The 20,635-nt window shown below is 37.3% G+C and overlaps 1 pseudogene; it reads right to left on the bottom strand.

The window, feature by feature from the left end:
- Positions 1-8,773: 8,773 nt before the first annotated feature.
- LOC117022241 (rRNA-processing protein FCF1 homolog) lies at positions 8,774-9,361 on the bottom strand (annotated as a pseudogene).
- Positions 9,362-20,635: the final 11,274 nt, after the last annotated feature.

Genomic DNA, 20,635 nt, shown 5'->3' with positions numbered 1-20,635 from the left:
TAATTGAGTAGGTTGTTAATTGTGGAATCTAACTGAATCAGAATCCATCATGATAGCATTTAGTTATAATATCTATTACTAAATAGTAATTACTGCTATAAATATTAACATTAGCAAAATAATATGAGAAAATGTAAGAAATTTCTAATTTTGAGATGTATTACTTTGTAACTTGTCTTGTCAGATCTTCTACTAATAGATAAAATAGGACTTCTATAATTTTCTAAAGAAACTGATATAGATAAACAAAAAAATCTGAACCTGCGTAGAAAAAAATGTATATCATTATATATTATAAAACTAACAATTATTTTACAATCAACAATTTTTATGGAGTACCTACTATATGTAAGTAATCTATCATCTTAACAGGAAATTTAAGTTAACATGTATTGTATGTTTGTATAATTTAATGACTAATAACATTTAATAGTATACAGATCCTGTTTAATAATAGTATATATTACTACATATAAATATATTAATTATATCTATATATACATATATATTTCCATAGGCGCATATATTTTTTAACTAGATTATATTTAGATAATTACATTTAGTCATTTTTGATAGGCTGAGCAGTTATTAGGTTTTCAACAGATAAATACTGAATTAACTAAATTTAGGTTTATATTCATAGCAGGTGCTTTCAAAATAACGAGTCCATGTGGTAGAACAATTACTAGTTTGTACAATAAGTAAATCTCAGTTCATAAAACTCAAGAAAAAACTACCACCTGGACAGTCACCTAAAGACTGAACCAGATGAGCATCTGAGGTTCCATCTATTTATATTAATGTCCATTCCAGGTTGTAATAAGTAGGAAGGGTGTTCAGTTATCTGTTTACTGGCTAAAGACAATGCTGTGTGAGCTGGTGCATTATTGTGATGCAAGAGCCATGAATTGTTGGCAAAAAGTTCAGGTCGTCTAACTTTTTCATGCAGCCTTTTCAGCACTTCCAAATAGTAAACTCGGTTACTGTTTGTCCAGTTGGTACAAATTCATGATGAATAATCCTTCTGATATCAAAAAAGGCTAGCAACATTGTTGCAACAAGTTTGGGAACTTAATTGTCTAACCTCATATATAAAAACTCACAAATGATCTGACCTAGAATTTTTCCATGGACTGATATAAGCTTTCCAAAATTAAATATGTAAGATTTACCCATTTCCTTTAGTGGAAACTACTGTAATATTTGCTAGTTTTCCAACCTTATGTCATCTCTACCACTCACATGGATTCACCAACTCTCACAAGAGTTTACATATCACTATATCACAAGAGTTTGTGTGTGTGTGTGTGTGTACACATGCATTCTTCTCTGCCTTAGGATTTGCCTTTACATAGACAGTGCTAATGTAAAGCATCTACATGATTTATCATCTGTCTTGATTTTAATTTTTTTAAATAAGTATTTTTTCTAATCTCTTCACTTTGAAAATATATTTTTGACCGGAAAGGAAGGAAAGTTAGAATTTTATTAAATGAATTAGAATGTGCTGCATCTCTATACTAATAACTATCTTAAAACTTTTTGTTTTAATCAATTTGAACAATATATTTGAATATAGCATTTTAAATATTGAGCACCATCCACTAAGGCAGACACTCAAATGTGGATGTTTAATGCATGGACTGTCACACCCCATTTATATATGCATTTAAGCCACTGATGTGTATTCTGCTAACTGTATTCCACTGAGACTGTTATTTTCCAAGTACATTATTTTCCTTAGAATAGTTCTCACGTTCTAATATTGTCCTTATCATAACAATTGCAGTAGGATTTTTTTTCTTCTGTTTTCAACACTTCATCCTAAACTATTCTTCTCTGAATGAGATACATTTTTTAATAGCACTCACAAAGGGAAGCTAGTGTTTAATAATTGTTTGTATTGAATGGAAATATCAAATTATTGTCAATGTCCTGATATTTAATGATTCTAAAATTTAATAATTCAGGATAGAGTACCTAAGTGTGAATTGGGAATTTAAAGTTTCAGATCCTTAAACAGTGACACTTGTTCATTTAGTTATTCAAGTAGTTCCTGGATAGCTACTATGTGCCAGGCAGTGTGAGGGGCACTATGGAATCAGAGGAGAATAAGATAGAAAGATCCCTGCCTTCATGGTGCTTTCATTCAGTTGGAGAAGACAGAGAAGTCTGGTGGTGGGAAATGTGAGGAAGAGTGGAGAGGGAGGTGGGCACCCTCTTTAGGAAGCTAATTATGGAAGACCTCTTAGAGACAGTGGGGGGCAAGTAGTGTTATTAGTAAAATGTAATATACATGCCACGCCTGAAACATCTTTGATCTACAAGATTTTCATCCTTTTAATTGACTCGGTCTAATTTTATAAATGTCCCTGCCCTTGTTCAAGGAAAAGCAAACTATTTCTTCTACATTTATTTCTGTCTCCTTCAGTTAGTCCTCTGTATTCAGTCAGATCCTCACTTTTATCCCGGAGTTATATGGGGAAATATGGCAGTCTTATAACTTGAGATTTATCATGGGAGATTACAGAAATGGGAAGACTGGCAAAAGACAGAACCAGCTAGCATTGACTAATTTTATCCGATATGGAAAATCTCCATGGGAAGGAAGGGGTTTCATACCAGATCTGTAGTTTTTACAGGGAAGGTGTATGAGACTTGAAAGGCCAGAATTCACACCAGATCCAGGGGATCTGAAAAATCAGAACTAAACAAGTACTGGGTGAGTTAGAGCACATGATTTCTCTGTTACTACATGTGTCTACAATGGACAGATGTCAGGATTGATATATGTCAAATGCTGTCATATGTTGGGGGACCCCACTCTGGGGATATAAAACTCAAAACCATGGAAGCTTTCTCCAATGTCTTCACACTAAAGAAGTAGGCACAGATGTGCAAATAAATAGTATGTTCAGGGAAAGGAGTGATTATGTCTTTCTTGGGAAGGGTTAGTGATTATTACAGAGACAAGAACTAAGTTGATTTGGCTGATGAATAGTTATTTAACAGGAAACTCCATAACAAGTGGACATTAAGGAGTTGTCTTCATGTGAGGTAAAAAGTTAGCTTAAGAAGTAAACCAGGAAATTATGCAGGGTGGGGCTAAACAGATAATCTGAAGAAGGAGAATGAGATGACACATTGCTTTACCTCCCCCATCTGGCCATTGACTAGGGAACGCATACATAGTTTTGGGACTGGAAGATTATACACGGTTAGAGGGTATAAAGAATTTGGGGCAAAGCCTTCTACATTTGACCTTGAATGGAAAGAGATGTCCAGGTAGAAAAGATGTCATCAGTGGAATCCATCAGAGACTCAGCAGGGCCTGAAGTTAAATGAGATGCTTACAAAGGCCAAGAAGCACCATCCAGAAGGGTAGAAACCTACATAACTATTTATCCACTATGTGTTTTACATTTTAATGTAGCAAAGCTATTTTGAAAACGTCATAGTGTCTCAACTATTTTGAGGGAAATAGGCTGCCGTCCATGCCAAAGTCAAAATATTAAACCTAAGAGAGGGTATAGATGGCAACATGAGAAAAAAAAAACTCCCAAATGAAGTGGACTTGAGCAATATGTGGGGGCAGGGAAAGGCAAGTGGAAGATTCAGTTAAGTATCCAGAAATGTCCCTGAAACATCACCCTGCCTTCTGCCCTTGAATTTGACAGTGTCATTACGGAGAACTGATTAAACCTTGGTATCTCGGCCCTTCAATGAGGTAAACGGAATCAGGAGGGGCTGGAGGGGCAGCTGGTTCTAAGGTGGTAAGTGAGCCTACTGTTCAAAATTTCTACACAGACAAGTGCAAAAGTGAACCACCAGATGTAAGACACTGATTCCTGCACAGAAACACTTCATCTCTGCCCTGATTAGAGAGGGAAACAAGGACTTATATATTCACTCAGTCATTTCTTTATGTATTTCATAAATATTCATTGACTATCTCTCAAGGTCTGTGCTTTCTGCCAATGGCCAGAGAAAGGCAGAGCTGCTGTGATAGCACTACATGCAAAAGTCAAGTTGTGTTGGGAGGTCAGAAACTCCCTATACTTGCAGGAGGGAGCCACTGCAGCTCTGGGCTACTTTAGCACTCCTATGTGCAGAAGTACTCGGCAAGGCCTGCCAGTGTATGACTTTCCATCTTCAGGATTTTATACAAACCAGGACAGATCCAAAACTACTCTATCACTCAAGATACCACCAGCAGATTTGGAAAAGATTTCTCCAGCTTCTGAAGTCTGAGTATAGATACTTGAATGAGAGAAAAGAAAGTGAAATAAGAAGAACAAGAAAACAGAGCAATTTTGCAGAAGAGAAAAGAGTGAACTAAAAGGTAGATTTCAAGGTGATGTGACATAAAAGGAAAAGCATTGAACTTGGTAGGAAAATCAAACGTATTGTGCACTTACTATATCCCATTCATTGTATTAAGTCATATTATATCCATTCACATAATGATGCTTCAAAACAACTCGCTTTATTCAGGTTTTATCACTACTATTTTAAAAACAAAATATACTTGGTTGGATTAAGCAACTTGCCCAAAATCAGATAGCTAGTAAATATCAAAGGTGGAAATGACATCAGATATCCTATTTTACAATCTTTCCAATATGACAAAAAATCAAAAGACATCATTGTAGTATTGATTCTGTCATTAAGTCACATTTATTTGAACAAGTCAATTTGACATTCTGGAGATCAGTTTCCTTATCTGGAAAATTACATTTCCTAGGGTCTAGTTCTAATCATCATAGTAAAAACAGTCATGCTTTGGCTCTTCATAGAAGATGGATGAAGGGAAAAAAAGGCAAATGTGGAAAGAGAAAGAATGAAGTAGCAGGTAAAAATTGGGTAGTAGAAGGGCAGTATATGGGATTGAAAATGTTAGAAGGGAATTGAGAGTCCCAGGTTGCAAGGAGGGTAAAATTGGGAGTATGTGTGTATATGCAAAATCTACTGACGCATTACTTGTAAATACTGAAAAACCAATGACAGTAGTATTTGGCCTGAATCCCAGAAGAAAAAGCTGGTTAACATACCCTCTACATAGGCATGCACATACACACCTGACCAGGACCACCACACACCAATTACTAACCTTGAAAATCAGGGCAAGTTGCCTCACAAGGCAAACACAAAATGTAGAGACCATCGTTAGCCAAGTGGCATTTGGGCTAGTGGACAGACAAGCCCTCAGTGATAAGCTATGCCCCAGAACTATCATGGATTCTGGCATGGTTCTTATTTGCTTTAGTCTTTTTCTCTTTTTACATATACAATCCCCTCCAGGGAACAGGTGAGCTCAGAACTGGGCTATAGGGCTCTGTCATCCACTGACTTATCAAACCAGAACTTCAAACACAATTCTTTCCATAGCCTGCTCATCCAATTCTGACCATTTCTCCTCTTTAGGTATTCCAAATTCTTCTGATTACAAGTATCTAAACAAAGGAAATGGAGTTATCATCCTACCCTCCCAAAGATGGGAACCTCTGGTTCTTCCAGGGGAGCACAGGTAACACCCGTCAGATGTAGCAAAGATGATTTGCCCCCTGATAGAAACCAGGGTACCTTTCTAGCTCTGCTCCCTGGCATCCCTCACATCTTTGGATCCAATAACCACCTGAGGGGGCTTGATGGCTGACAGCCTAGATGAGGGGCAATCCAACCTGCCCCAGCTCAGGAACCCAGCATGTGCCGCTCAGTCTGGCTGGCACCGTCTGTGTCGCTCCTGCAGTGTGTCTCTTCAAGACGAGTTCCAAAGGAAGCTTTACAAGGAGCTGGCCCGAACTACAACCCCTTGGAGAGGCCCGTGGCCAACGACTCGCAGCTGTTTACCATCTTCGCCCTGAGCCTCCTGCAGATCATTGAGGTAGTGAGTCCGTAGTGACGCAAGCTCCCAGGGGTCATGGAAGCAGAGGGTGGCCACGGGGTGTGACTGGCGCTGACACTCTAGCTGGCTCCTGGCCAGGCCAGCCTGCGCTCTGACCCTACCCGGCCTTCCCTCTGCTGTGTGCCTCAGTCTCCCTGTTCGCCAAAGAGGAACCAGTGAAGCTTGTTCTACCGCCCCGACACCTGCGCGTGGGCGCTTCAGTCGGGCCTTAGAAACTCAGATCGAACTCAGAACGAACACATCCCGAGCCAGGAATCAGCAAGAACAGGGTCCTACTGATTATATCACACTGTAGCTTCACATGGGTTATAAGTGTTGGCATGAAGTCTAAACATTCGATGCCAATTTAGCCATTTCTAGACTTCTCTGCTGCCCGTGGCATGTAGCTGCTTTGGGTAAGGGCCTGGCCCTGAGCTTTGCAGCTGGTTAATCTGTCCAGGAAGGGGACGGGGCGCAGCTACGAGCAATTAAGAACCCCTCCCAATTCCAATAATGGGCCTTTTTGGGTTTTGCCTTCCGGGTGAGGGTAATGCTGGTAGTATTGCACTGAGGAAGGGCAAGGCTCCCCATTCCAGATACACCTGGCCGTTCCTCCAGGCTGCTGTCCTCGGCACCACAGGTGGCCGGCCTTGCAAACTTTCTGCACTCATTTCAGTTGGCGAATCTGTGTAGTCGCCATGTAAGTTTGTTCTTTTGCTCATCTGGATTGCTTTGAATATTGTTTCCATTGGCATAGCCTTCATAGGATACAAACATTTTACCAAATGTTATAAATGGGTTGGAGTATCTAATCTGTACAAGGTGTTGGGTTCTGCTCCCAGCTGGTGCAGGGCACAGAGATAACGGTGTTAAGGGGGAGGGAAGCATATGGTAGGAGAGAGGTGTGAGCATAGCCACAACTCCACGTACATAGTGCTAACACCCTCCAGAGGGGTTCAGAAGATAGGTGATATTTCATAGTCCTACAAATAAAGAGTACCCAGAGGACCACGATGGTAGAGGCCTAGGGATGCCGAACTTGCCCAGCCCATGAGCAAGATCAAATATCCACGTATACAGGTAGCAATTACTCCTGTGAGGTGGCCTAGCGTTGAATGGCCAGCCTCTGACAATACATAAGAGACCCAACAGAGAAGCTGGAGAGCCCTAGGAGCCCTCCGCGAGCTGTGGGAACTCTCCGGGCCCGCGGAGCCACTGATGGAACCACTGAGCCCCATTGTTCATGGTCCTATCCACCCAAACGGGGTGGTGGGAGCTTGTTACAGGCTTAGGCCTACCTGCAGGGCCACTGTGGTGCATTCACAGCTTCGCTGTCTGCAGCCTTGGCCTGGGAACACCTGGAGCAAGCAGGAACATCAGAGCGGCAGCACAGGCACCTTGTCGCCCTGGCAAGAGCAGTTCCTCCCCGCAGGAGGTGCACCTGGCGTCCTGAGCGCAGGCTCGCTCCATGCTTTCCCCACAACTACTGGGCACATAGAGCGGGCCCAGAGGCTGCTTCCATACGGACCACTTTCTCTGTAACAAACCAGAGAGAGACTGCATAGAGACGACTGGGGAGCCCCGCAGCTCTCTGGGGACCTTGGGAATTTGGGGGGGAGGGTGGTTTGTGTCAGAGGGGCTCCGTGAGCGCCATTGTTTATGGCCCTTCCACCTCCGTAGGACGGGAGGAGACTCTATATAGGAACGTTGGACTGCCTGCAACATTCCTGCAGTGTAAATCCCAGCCACAGCAATCAAAAAAGAAAAGGGAAATGAAGAAGTAAAACTCTCATTATTTGTAGATGACATGTTACTGTATGTATAGAGAAAGAGTCCACCAAAAAACTATTAGAACTCATAAATGACTTCAGTCAAGTTGCAGGAAACAGAATCAATATACAGAAATCTGTTGCATTTCCATACACCAATAATGAACTATCAGAAGAAGAAATTAAGAAAACAATCCCATTCACAATTGCATCAAAAGCATAAAATGCCTAGGAATAAATGTAATCAGAGGTGAAAAACCTGTAGTGTGAAAACTATAAGACACTGAAGAAAGAAATTGAGCAAGATACAAATAAACGGAAGGATATACATTGCTCATGGATTGGAAAGATTAATATTGTTAAATTGTCTTATTACTAATACACAAAATCAACGAAATCCCTACTAAAATAACAATGGCATTCTCAGAATTAGGACATCGATCCTAAAATTTATATGGAACCACAAAAGACCCCAAACAGCAAAACAAATCTTGAAAAGAAGAAAGTGGAGGTATCACACTCCCTAATATCAAACTATACTACAAAGTTACAATAATCAAAACAGGATGATACTGGCATAAAAACAGATATATAGATCAATGGGATAGAATAGAGAGCCCCAAAATAAATCCTTTTTTATATGTCAATTAATCTATGACAAAGGAGGCAAGGAAACACAATGGGGAAAAGACAGTGTCTTCAATAAGTGGTCTTGGCAAAACTGGACAGATACATGCAAAAAAGTATAATTGGGCCACTTTTTTTACTTCATATACAAAATAAACTCAAAATGGATTAACAAGTTAAATGTTAGACTTGAATCTATAAAACTTCTAGAAGAAAACATAGGCAGTAAACTCTTTGACATTGCTCTTACCAATATATTTTTTTTTAATTTGTGAGCAGTCATCAGATTTATAAAAAAGCTGCAACAAATTTTAAAATTATACAAAAATATCATTTTCAAAACAATATCAAAAAATGGGTGTCTTTAACCATACTCAGCTCATAACAGAGCAAATGGGTGAGTGGAATAATAATTCACGCTTTAGCATGTTTTGTAAACTGACAACAGAGAAAGTTGGTTGAAGGAAAGCAGAGGAAATTTTTCCTTTAAGAATTAGAACCGAGGGGCTCCATAAACATCTTCTCAATGTGGTACCTGTGTTTAAAAATGTACATGGGTGGAAACTCCAGGGATCTTCCTGATTCTTCATTTAAGGTCCTGGTCATCCGTGCCACAATGTAACACTTGTGCTGAGTTACTCTCTGTACCAAGCAGTCTCTGGTTCCTTTGTGTGTGCATGGTAGTGGTTCACATCTTGGCTCCTTGGCGATCCTTAGAGCCACTCAATATTTTTGCCCCAATTTCTCAATTTCAGCCATTAGCCAGGTAGTCATACAAGAGAAACACTGGTGTATAGACAGTCCATCACTGACTGCACTAAGTCTGGTTTGGCTTTAATGGAGAAGTTGATAAAGTTGGTGTCAACCAGGGTGCAATAAGGTGGGCCCAGCTGTGTGTTATACAGGAAGAATAGCAGGGGATGGGGTGTTGGCGGGGGTGTTGGGGGACTTCTTTTTCCTTGCGTGCACTGGGATCTTTCTTTTTAGATTTTAATCTATCCTTTTCTTTAAACCTCTGATCTCTGAGACTAAGCATTTGCTTCATGGTCCCATAATTTCTTGTTTTCTTTAGCTTCCCCATGTTCTCACTGCACTCTTGTTTCTTCCAGAATCACAAACAAACCAGCAATATCTTTTAAAATATGTCTCCCCAGGGAAGGAAAACAAAAGAAAAATAAACAAATCGGACTACATCAAACTAAAAAGTTTTTGCACAGCAAAGGAAACCATCAACAAAACGAAAAGACAACCTATTAAATGGAAGAAGATATTTGCTAATGATATATGCAATAAAGGGTTAATATTCAAAATTTATAAAGAACTCATACAACTCAACGCCAAAAAATCAACCCAATTAAAAAATGAGCAGAAGACCTGAATAGACATTGCTCCAAAGAGGACATACAAATGGCCAACAGACATATGAAAAGATGCTCAACATCACTAATCATCAGAGAAATGCAAATTAAAACCATAATGAGAAACCACCTCACACCTGTCAGAATGACCATCATCAATAAATCAACAAACAAGTGTTAGCAAGGATGTGGGGAAAAGGAAACCCTCCTGCACTGTTGGTGGGATTGCAAATTGGTGCAGCTACTCTGGAAAACAGTATGGAGGTTCCTCAAAAAATTAAAAATAGAACTACTTTATGACCCAGCAATTTAAAATATAATAATAATAATAATAATAATAATAATAAACAACCAGTCATAATGGTTTGAATGTTCCATTACCTTCATATAGACTTCCCTCCACCTTCCTTTAGATCTTAAATTTTAGCATGCATAAGTAGTACTGGGAAAATTTGTATACACAAAACATATACTGTTCTTCGTGATTGATTTAAAGAATTTTCCAAAGGTAATTTTGGCTATAATTATTTTAATTATTGTGAATCTCAAAACGTACTTCAAAGGCTCCACTAACACTACTGGTGGATGTGGTTGCTCACATTATATTACTATATGTGCGTCACCCACTTTTAGTGCGACCTATGTACATGGAAACCTACCTAAAATAAAAAACATCGTAGACCTGCTATTTAGCACCACCATATAAATGGAAATAATGTAGTATTTGACCTAATCAAAAGGTTTTAAATAAGTCAATTTTAGGATATTTTGGGGAGGTTCAGACTTTGAAAATTATGACATAAAATGCAAGAAATGCAATCAGACAAGTTTCTACCAGGAAAAGAGTTCATTTTTCACTCTGCAGCTCAAATCAGCTCTACATGACATTTATATATCCTTAAGCTTCAAATCAGTGCCGCACAGTGGGGGCGAGGTGGGAGGCTATCAGAATCACCCAGGAAACCTTTTCAAACAACACCAGCCCTCCTCCCCCAGGAGTCCCTCCTCCCCCTGAGATTCTGCCTAAGATGTGTCTCTGAACTTGAGCAACACCATCTGTTCACTTACAAATAGGCATGTTTATCTCCAAAAGGGCAGGTTTCTGCACATGAGTCTCTTACATGTATGGGAAGGGGGTAGAGAGAGCTGAAACATGCATCAATGACATAATTTTTCAATTGAATGGTGACATGTTAAACATTGGACATATCTGTTATTTTCTGAGTGATATATTCAGATAGTTAGCCCCTTGTACTAATGAGATAAATATTGCTACTTTAAATATTCACATAGGTCAGTAAGGTTTATTCTGGGAGTTTTCTGTAAATTCAGGCTTCATTTTGTGAGATTTTCATAAATGCAGGCATTTGTGGAATTAAACAAGAGAGTGACAGATTCAGCTCAAATCAACTACTACTATTAAAAAGCATGGTGGGTGAATAACATCAACTTTCTATCACAAGGAGCATTAAAAGCCATGTTTACGATACACACATTTCCCAGCGCTTAAATTCTTATGATGACTGTGTCACAGTCCCTGAGGTATATTTTTCCCCCTTTAAAACACACTGTGGGGATTTGTAGATATTGTTCTATTCTCCACAAAACTGACCTTCAAGGTTTCCTTTGCTACAAATGTTATCTTGACTTTTTGAACATAAGATACAAACATAAATACACATACTGCTCACATTTTTATGTTGTAATTATATAATTGATTCATTTTATTCTAGCGTGCTTTTGCCAAATTTTTGAAATGTGGAATATGTTGAGGTTTGTAAACTAAATATTCATAAATTACATTTTTTATTTTTGTAAGTAAAAATATTAGTATGAATACACATTAATGTATTTATGGAATTAAGATATTCATAATGTTACAAATATATTTGACATAACAAGTGTTTTTACCTGTGAAGTGACTGGAAGATGTCTGAAACCTCTTTGACAGATAGAAGCTTATGTCCTGAAATACAATAATAATTTTTAAGATAGCTAACATTGATTAATGTTTACTCCATCCCGTGTATGGTTAGTAGTGCTTTATGTCAATTAATTTGTTTCACCCTTACAACAGTTCTACAATGTAAATACTATTAATATCTCAATTTATATATAAGAGTGCTGATGAAAAACATGATATTTCTCAGGTCACAAAGTTAGTGAGTACAGAGCAGGAATTAGAATCGAGACACTTGCACTATAGTGTGTGCTCGGGAACACTTGACAACTGTCAAAGTCCACTGGTGCTTTGTGGCTCATCTGCCAAGCCCTGCTGTCCTTGTACAGCACGATTCCTACCCACGTCCATGGCCTCTCAGAGTGGACATAGTACAAGTTACAGTTGTTTTAAAAGCAGTACTACCCTGTGTGTCTTTTCTCATTAAAGACATTCTGTGTGGCTCTCCAGCACAAAATTGCCTTCAGAATGCAGCATAGTTTTCCTTTTTAAGTTATTTTCCACTGAGGCACATCATGTTAATGTAAGATGAGATCTTTATGTCTCCTTTTCTTATCCCATAGGGTTTCTATACTTGCCTCCCTCATAAGCAGACCCTATAGAGAGCAATAGAAACAAGATCTGACTTCCTTGCTCTTCTATTCTCTTTCTGCTTTTTGCCACCATTATCTAGAGATAGACATGGTGAGATTTGGACTTCTGGGTTTTTCTCTTCCCCTTATTATATGCTCTAAATCATGAAGTTTAATGGCCTCAATCTTAATTACAAGTGGCATCTTCTCTACACTATACCAGCTAATTTTTAAACTCATTGTTTGGCTACATAGAAATTTCATCTTGGAGTTTAGAAGCTAAATATGAATTCTTTCCCTTCTATATTTCTGCTATAATCATAGGAAAAGGTGCCCATTTCCTGCACCTTTCCCTTCTTCCTCAGTAGATTAGTGTCTTTCAATGACTAAGAGAGCTATTCTGTTCGTGGAAAGGCAAAAGAGAAGAGCCCATTAACACATTTTAAAAATGTTATTAATTTACTATATGTCAATCAACAGGTTAGCGGCTGTTAAAAAGCCCAAGCCATCTGAGACCCAAACTTCAATCATACACACCATATAAATTAGTAGAAGGAAACTATACATTTATAGAGATATCAATACAAAGGGATATAAAAGCATGTGGACATCAGAGAAGGAACGAGAACTTCCAGTTCTAGGGCTCAGGGAAAGCTTTACACCTGGGTTAGCATCTGAATTGGACTTTGAAGAATGGTTGATTTACTTGTGAGGAAGGAGATTTCATGTAGAGTAAGGGTCGCAAGCTGATGTAAAAAGATTTGAAGGCATCAATTTCCCAGGTAAATGGGCTGTGACCAGACTAAACACTTAATTACTGGGACAATGGAAGTTGGCCATGCCAAGGGCATGGAAGCAGAGGTAAGGTTCCAACACCAGTCTCCAGATGCCATTACCACACCTGAAATAACTTATTTGAAATATCCTTTGGAGATTTTTAGCCTTGTCAGGTATTCAAACAGATTTTCTTAAAGTTATTGGGGCCTGTCTCCTATGATCACAAATTTGCTCAGTAGTCAACTCCTACCTCTAACCAGCACAATTTGTAGCTTTTGGTTAAAGAGATCAATAAGATGAAAAGTAAACCATTGCATGTAAAAGGTCTCATTGTATTTTTAAAAATCAGTATATCAGCAGACACACACAAAAAAGTGGTCTTTGACCTCACCAGTGTCAGAAATGTGAAGTGAAATTTACCTTTGAGAATAATCATCATCAAAATATTTCCCTAGTCCTAACAAGAAATAAAATAGCAAATGACAACAACAACCAAAAAAAATCACTGGTTAAATTAAAATGCACATAAATTTATTTATTTATTTATTTATTTATTTATTTATTTATTTATTTATTCATTCATTCATTCATTCATTCATTCAGTCAGTCAGTCAGTCAGTCATTCATTATGAAACAACTCTTAGGGTCTTCTAACAGTTAGGCATGGGGTAGATAATGCTAATGATTCAAATGTTGCTATGGTAAATTAAATCCTTCTTGAGAAGCTCAAAATCTAGAGAAATAACATATGTAAACAAGTAAGCCAAAAATTTCAAGAACTTTATTCTTCTAAGTACCTGAATTGTAATAGTCTCCTAAATCTTATGCTAAATTGCCCGTTGAATCCTACTCTACAATACCAGGCTGTTTTTGGCCAGTGGGGCCCTCTGGTGGACCATGCGGGTGATAATCGAAACCATTGTTGCTTCCTCAGTGTTTATTAATTTCATTTCGTTTTAACTTTTGTTTCACATGGTTCTGTTTAATACTTCTGGAAAATTCTCACTTGAGTTGTTTTATTCCTTTCTTTCCCTGTATTTTTAATTTGTTTTCTTCAACTTTGTCAGAAAAAAAAATAATTCCTTTTTTACCTTCTTTGTTCCTTTTTATTCAATATACTAACCAAAAAACAACTATGGTCAAAATAAAGTTAGTTAGCACGAGTACAAAATCTCAGTTAAAGAAAATAAAATCCACTTATTTCTAATTGAAATTAGACATGAAATAGAAGGAATGGCTTCCTTGTTAAGCCATTGTTAAGTCATTGGAAAAATCATGAAATGAACCTAGAAATCTCAGTATTTTACATCCTCTTCTGTTTTGATTGATTGAATTATATATTTTTTAACATCATTATTTTCTTTATAATCATACACTATTAACAGGACTTTGTGGGCTGAATTCTAGACCATAATTTATAGCCTGTTTCTGTAAAATAAATCACAACACATTGCTAGCAATGAACTTATAAATAAATTCAGGAAAAATTTAAAGTAAAAGATATTTAATATATAATAATGAATTTTGGTTATAGATTATAAATGTTTCTTATAAATTACTTGTTTACTTCTTAAAATGTTTACTGACTACCTTCTTTGTGCCAGGCACAATGTTAAGGACTATGAAAAAAATAAATCTGGTTTTGTGACCAAAATGTTGATAAATCATTATAATATCTGTTGAACAAACCATTTCAAGTCCCAATTAATACATGTAGTTGCAGGAAATTAATGTGTCCCTCTTACCCTTTAAATCGTATTTCTAATTCTTTAATGCCTTTAATTAAGTTGAGGGTAGCTTACTGTTGCATGTTGCTTTTCAGGATTGCATAGTTTATTCTTAATTGTATCATGAACATTTAATAATACAAATTTTGCATCCTGTGTGCTGGAATTAGTAACCACCATCCCAACTGAACATCATGTCTACATCCTCTTCACTTGCTTTCTGTCTACTGTGCATTACATTCAGGCTCACACTATTTCTTATCTTGATTATTAGAATAGACTCCGGGATTTTTCTTCCAGCTTTACTCCACTTTGCACATTGATGCAAGACATGGTTATGATATCATTTCATTGCTCAAAGCCCTTTGATATCTTTCTAGTATATGTATAATGTAGGATAGACCACATAGCAAATCATGAAAAGCCTTTCAAAATTTAATTCTATCTTCCTGTCCAAATTCACTTTGTGGTATTTGTCTGCATCCAGATAAACTTGAGTTCAGATCTCATTCTGACACTAATTTAGCTAAGCAATTTATTTAACTTCTCTGAGCCTTGATTTCCTCACTTATGCGTAAAATGAAGATAATAATAATACCTACTTCATACATAGCATTGTGTATATTAAGTGAATATATATGTATACGTCTAACTAATGTATTCAGAAATATTAACAGAGAATTTAAAAATTGTAATTAATAGCATTAACTATAATACTTTCTGGGCTCTAAGTTAAATCACTCAGTATTTGACATACATGTTCTGCTCTTCTTTCCTGCTTTTGCTCCAGTTGTTTCTTCTGCCTAGAATGTTGTCCTTTTCAACTCAGCAAACACAAATTCTATTTATCCTTCAAGGCCTAAACCTAATGTAATCTCATGTAAGACTCTGCTGATTATTTCAAATTAAAGTAAATTTATTGACTTGAATACACAAATCATAGGCATGTATCCATACCTCTGCCACTGAACTTCTCAGAGCACTACAGGGAGATTATCATCTGATTTCCCTTGAACTTAATCTGAGGACAGGATTTCTCACACTATGCATATCGGACACTTCTTGCTCTGATAACGCCACATAAAAAAATCACCCCAGAACTCAATACTCAATATCTGAACAAAACAATCATATATATATATGTATATGTATGTGTATATATATATATATATATATATATATATGTATTTTTGTCTTGCTCATGGGTCTCATGGGTCATTACTTGCTCATGGGTCTCATGGGTCATTACTTCTGCAACTCAGTTAAGCTAGGCTGGACTCAGGTTCTGGGCTCCAGAGCACAGGCACCAGGCATACACTACACATCTCTCCATGTGTCTCTCATTTACCTTGGACTGGCAGCTATCTGGGGAATGTTCTCCTCATAACTACTGGCAGGAACACAGGAAAACAAGTGGGAGTATGAAATGGAAGGAACTGGCACCCTGTAGCATTTGCCCACATTCATTGGCAAAAGCCAGTCTCACGGCTAAGCCACAATTAGTGAGGCAGGGAAATCCATCTCAGCTATTGTGGGTGGGACTGCAAAGACAAAATGAAATTCTATTAACAGGGAAGGAATACAGAATCAGTTATAATGCAACCTAGCACACTATATTTACTTCAGAATTCCTTTTTCAAGGAGAGGAAATCCCTGTAATGGACTTTGGGAAAGGGAGCCTAAGACAAGGAGGAATCATTGAAGAGGATTTTAGGACAGTAAAATCACAGGATTTACTTGTTGGAAGGTCTATCTGGGGTGTCTGGAGAGCATGGATTGCACTGTGAAGGCAGACTGGCTACTACCGGAAGTAATTACGGCAGACAACACGGAACATACAATATGCGAAAGGACAGACAATTAAGTTCACGAACTTTCCACCATGCACTTAACATGTGTGGCCCGAGAGAATGGGATAGGTCCAGGAGATCTTTAAATAGTAAAATTGGATGGATTTAGTAATTGAATAGATGATGTGAACAAAGGTGAGTGAGATACTGAGAACAGCACCTAGTTTACTCTAGGGTAGTGAAGTTCACATCGCTAATGTTAATTCTTTAGATGAGAATGTAAATTAAATAAAATGGGCAATATAGAACATGCCTCATCATAATAATGTCCTACGTATAGACACGTTACAAAGCACTTTCAGACATATTTCAACTTCAGGGCAACTTTATGTGTTCATATTGTTCACTTTTTTTATAACAGAGAAATTAAAGTGCAAGGAAATTACAGGAATATCTGAGCAAATAAACTAGATAAATGGAGGCTTCACTCTTTGTTTACTGATTCAGAACCTTCTGACCAGTTTATAAAGTATCTTCTTTCTTCAATCTGCAACATGAGAAAAATGACTGTTGTCCAATTTGGCAGGTACATTTAAAGTAAAATTAGGTATTTGAAAAGCTCTAATAAACAATAATTATAATATTTATCCCAGTAATCGTCTAAATTACATATTCTATTATTTTCCCTATAACTTTTATTGAGCCTTTCATTGTTTTCTCCCTCTTATAGCAGTTACATCATGCTACACAAATGCAGAATTCACACTGGACTTAATTTCTTTTTATTCCTTTATTTCTTCTTTTTATTCTTTTTCTTTTCCTTTTCCCTTCCTTCCTTCCTTTGTCCCTTGCATCCTTCCTCCTTTCCCTCTTGCTTTTCTTCCTTCCCAGTCTTTCATGTAATCTTTTTTTTCCCCTTGGTTTGTTTCTGTTTTTGCAAATACTGTCTCTACACAACAACTGTAAACTTCTTGAGAAGACGTTATCTCAGTGCTACACACTTCCTAAAAATTTAATAAACATACTTTAGTGGACGGAAGTAGAGTCTGTTCCATCCTTTTATCCCAATGTGATAGAAAAACACTCCTCCCTTTTACTCAACTAAAGATAGAAAAATTACTTTCCATCAATTTGTAATTGTCTGAATATACCCTGTCATTTCCTGTCTTCATATCTTTCTCTTTATCCCTTCCTCTTGACAGAATGTTGGAGAGGAGGGACAAGAGGAAGGAATAAAGAGAAAGATATGAACCCAGCCAGCATTCACAATACCCTTTTCCTTATCCACTACATGTGACTGGTCTACGATGGCCCTTTGACAGGCCACTGAGAAAATGGAAACTGCATTGGCTGAGAGCTTCCAGAAAAATGCTGTTGGAAGGTGCCTAAATTGGCTCTATCCCCTTCGGCCTGTTGCTCCTTCATCCTGCCTGGATGTAAGTGCAACAGATGCCTGGAGGTAGAAAAGCCATCAAGCAACTCTGAGAATGAAAGCCACACATTATGGAACACGGAGCCAGGCCTTGAAAAGAGCATAACTGAGCTGCTCTTAGTCTATTATAGCCCTGGACTGCCTGCTTCCAGATTTCTTATTGTTAGACATCAATGCTACCTTTGTGTGAAGCTTAGCATTACTAATACACCAATGCTGAAGGCTTACTTCTTCTAGGTGTTTTTCTTCTCATATACGCCTAGTTAAAATTTTCTCATAGCCTTATATTTCCACCACACTTTGGTCTTTATGTGGAATCCTTTGGTTTATTCATCCATGTTGTCTGTTAGTCTACAAGCCCTTGGAGTACAAGGACTCTTACTCATAAGTATTCTTCCCTGGGGATCCTGGAACATAACCTCAATAGAACAGGGGCTGACTCAAAATTCAGTGAATTGAATTGAATTGAGTTGAATCAAATGGAATTGAATGGTGCTCAGGTGGAAAAAGGAATCTAAGCGGGGCTAATCTTCATTTGCTACACTGATGTGTTGTGTCACAAAACTCAAGCTTGGAGAAAAATTCACTCTGCCCCCTACACCAGACAGTAGGCAGACTTATTTTGTCAGTCCTACATCCATTCTCTAGGCATCTATTTTTTCCTTTTCTATATTGATTTTCCTTTTGGGGAAACTATTCTCCCTCCTCTCAATCCCAGTTTACAGTTGCCAGAAATTAACACACGATCTAGGCCTTGCCATTCAGGACAGTCTAACCTTTTGGCCATGGTAATTAGCTCAAGGATAGGTATGTAACCAGGATAAGCAGGGACATAATTCTGCGATTTTGTGGGCTAGACGGGAATGAGAGTGTTCTTTGTGCTGAGACTGATAATGGTAAAGACAATATAAACTTGGAGGTGCCAGGGATCCCAGTGTGGACATCACGAGTCTGTGAATGAAGCCAAAAGAGATGAGAGCAGAACCAAAAGATTGGAGGGAGTTGGGGGAGCGACCAAGTCCCGTGAGTAGTGGTATTTAAGTTCTTGAATTCTGGAACATGATCCCTGAAATAGGACTAGCATTAACAAATGTTAACTGTTTGTGACTTAGGCAAAATTACTTAACCACTGCTTCTTCATGTATAAAGTAAGGATGATAATAGTACATTCATTTAGTCTTCATTTTGAGCTTTAAATGAGACAACACATGTAAAAAACTTATTTTTTTTTACACAGTGCCTGACACTCAGTGCATGATTAATAAATATTAGCCATTATTAATATAGATATTTTAATACATGGCTTTTGAGTTATGTACATACAGCAATAAATTATCTTTTATGCTTTAGTTGCTTGAGTTAGGTTTCTATCGTTTTCAACCTAAAGAGTCTAGTCTAAATTAATAGAAAGCATAAAGCTCCAGAGTGTACAGGTTTATGGCAGGACAAATTCCCTTCTCTAGGCTGAGGTAGAAAAGGGGAACTGAGTCAATTAACTCTGGACCATCTGGCTATCCTTAGTTGATGGCTATCAGTAATTTTTCTTGAGGTCTATAGACCCCAACTCCTACTTAGGAAAAGAGTTTTCTCATCACCATCCCATTCATATTCACAAAAACCTTCCTTTTTCTATGTTGCCAATTAATAATATCTCTGCTATGATGATTAATTTTTTAAACATATAAAAATGCAGAAAATGGGAAATAAAACATATGACAGAGATAAAATGAAAGGAAATATTTCTATAATTAAAAAACATTTTCTATTGTTTTTTATTTCTTAAGCCTTAAGCTGGAAACTTTTCATACCAGTTTAGAGTAAATAATATTGTAAGTAAGCAGCCTACATGCTAAATAGCATACTTTTCTTGGTGTAGATTTCTGGAGGGATATGCAGGGGATTTGCATGCTTAATTCCCATTAGCACCTGTCACTGGGATTTATTATCCCAGAGTTAATTCTCCACTCACTGAAGCCAAGGAAAAGGAAGCCCTGGTACATGGATTTAAACCAAGCTTTTTATTTTTTCAAAATGAGATGAATTTCATGTCTATTCCTTAAATACCTGCAGTATTCCAACCCTGAAAAAAATTCATATTTAAATTCATTTTTGGTAAATATTTGCACAAACTTGATTTTATTCAACAACTAGAAAAGTATATTCATAATTTGAAAATTTGTCTTGTGGGAAAAAAAAGTCTTAATCAAGAAGTTAGATTAGTTTTCAAATCCATTAGCTCTTACTTTTCCATTCAATGTTGAATACACGTTTATTGACCATCTATTAAGTGCCAGGCAGTTTTCTAGATTCTGGGTAGAGAGTGGTAAAAGTACTAGGAAAAAAATCCCTCACCTTGAGAAGCATACAACCTACTAAAGAGTATATATATATATATATATATATATATATATATATATACACATATATTTTTTACACATATGTCTATGTACACCTAACCGTAGACATGTTACAGAGATACATGTGCATACAGAGGGTGTCAAAAAAATGTATACACATTTTAAGAAAGGAAAAAAAACCTGTATTAAAATTGTAATACTCAATATATACCAAAAACAAAAGATGAATACAAGTCACATTTGACTTCTGCAATGACAAGAGGTGGGTAACATCAGTGTAATTTTAATACAGATTTTTCCTTTCTTAAAATGCGTATACATTTTTTGGGCATCCTGGGTATATGCGTTTATATAAAAGAAGTGCTATACGGAAAATCAAGCC

The sequence above is a fragment of the Rhinolophus ferrumequinum genome, chromosome 5 (genome assembly GCF_004115265.2).
Source record: "Rhinolophus ferrumequinum isolate MPI-CBG mRhiFer1 chromosome 5, mRhiFer1_v1.p, whole genome shotgun sequence".
Classification (NCBI taxonomy): Eukaryota; Metazoa; Chordata; class Mammalia; order Chiroptera; family Rhinolophidae; genus Rhinolophus; species Rhinolophus ferrumequinum.
This window is presented reverse-complemented; position numbering and strand designations above follow the sequence as displayed.